This window comes from Orycteropus afer, unplaced genomic scaffold, assembly GCF_000298275.1.
Source record: "Orycteropus afer afer isolate SDZICR_OR568_19922 unplaced genomic scaffold, OryAfe1.0 scaffold00364, whole genome shotgun sequence".
In the NCBI taxonomy this organism is placed as follows: Eukaryota; Metazoa; Chordata; class Mammalia; order Tubulidentata; family Orycteropodidae; genus Orycteropus; species Orycteropus afer.
The window spans coordinates 1063570-1065503 of NW_006921951.1; positions in this window are offsets into that span (position 1 = coordinate 1063570).

Below are 1934 nucleotides of genomic sequence, written 5' to 3' on the forward strand. Positions count from 1 at the left end.
CTGCTCCATGAACTTTTCATTATAACTAGAAACAATCATTCCCATTAAAATTACCAAGATCATCAAAGGACAAAAACAAAAGATAGAGAGAGCACACTTGACCCCAGGAAGCCTGCTGTTTCCTTGAAACAATCGCTTCAGGCCGGTGACTATGTCACGCGGACCCCACTGGGGCTGTCGTGGCAGTTTCTCTGTGCTGGAGTGAGCTATATCACTTATTTATACTGAAACACATTGCATCTAGCTAGCTACATTGAAACCTTGAGGAAGCCCAGTGGTGGAGCAGAAAATAAATTGTGTAAACATATCACAAAGTGAAATTCTATTTACTTAATAAGATAGTCCCTAAGGCCTAAGATAACTCATCTCAATTTAAACCAAATACCAGTTGCCATGAAGTCAGTTCTGATTTATGGAGACTCCACATGTCAGAGTAGGACTGTGCTCCATAATTGATTTTTTTGGAAGTAGAGAGCCAAGGCTTTCTTCAGAGGAACCTCTGCATAGACTAGAACTATGAACCTTTCAGTTAGTAGCCCAGTGTATTAACCATTTACATGAAACAGGAAATTACACCTCAATTTAAATCATTATAGAGGTCAGTGGCCAGTGGTCCTGAGCTCCTCTAAGGTAGCATATTCCTCACATCATTTGGCTGCTGGGATTGCAGACAATGGAGTGAAAGGGAAAGTACTATAGAGTTTCAATCATTATAACCTCATTTATCCTTGATCTTGTATTTGTCCTTTTTGCAGCTTGCTTACTGAAAACTAAAAGTTGAAGTAAACTCAACTGAGTTTTTCATCATTTTCATAATCTTTAAATCTGGTCTAGCTTTGAGGGTCTTATTAATTTACATACTTCTACCCCTGAGGTTATTATGTGGGTCTGCCTCACTCTCTAAGGAATTTATTACTGAGATAAGAAGATAAAATTTATATTCATCACATAGTAAACTAATATGATTATATGAATATACCATCTTTCATTTCTCTATTTAAATACATGTTTTCACAATAACCTGAGGGCAAAATCATTTTTAATAAAGAAACAGACTCAGAGAAATCACAATTTGTCTGAGATACTCTCTCTAATAAGAAACAGAACTAGGTCACCACCTTACTGTTTCTGGATTTAATGAAGTTGGATCTGGGCATGGATTTGAAATAGAATATGTTCCCTGGGTTCACCACTTACTAACCTGGAGATACTGGGAAAATTGTTTTACGTCTGTGAGCCTTGGCTTCCTAGAATGAAAATATAGCTAAAAATAACCACCTATAAAGGATGTCCTGGAGATTAAATAAAGACAATTTAAATGTGAACCACCTCAATTAATACCTACTCCATACTTGATGCTGAATTAAATGTCACATCCTTTATACTTGTTTGAAGAAGTAACTTTGAGAGGTCTTTAGTTCTACCATATTTTCCAATCAGATGAAAATGTAAATTTTAGAATTCCAGGTCCATGTCTACCTTACTAAATTTTGTATTTACTGGCATGAGATCAAGTATGTTTAAAGCACACAAAACATATCTGATAAAAGAGAAAATAAATACATTATGTGATGATGCAATAGTCAGACTCTGAATTGGAGGCAAAGAAAAAAAGTACAGAGAAATTACTGTGACTGGTGCTAGTTGCCTTCCAGTCAATTCCACCTCAGGGCAACCTCCCAGAGGCAAACAAGAAGTGCTCCACAGGATTTCAAAACTGTGAGTTTTCTAAAGCACATCACCAGACCAGTTTGCTGGGGCACTTCTTGTTGGGTTTTAATTGACAGCCTTTCAGGTAACAGTCAAGTGCTTAATGTCTGGGCCACCCAGGAATCCCTAATAATGTGGTTAAGAGTGAAAAAAAAAAAAAAAAGAAAGAAAGAAAGAAAAGAAACCCAATGTGAACAATTAGGAAATGTGGAGAGGTTCTCTAC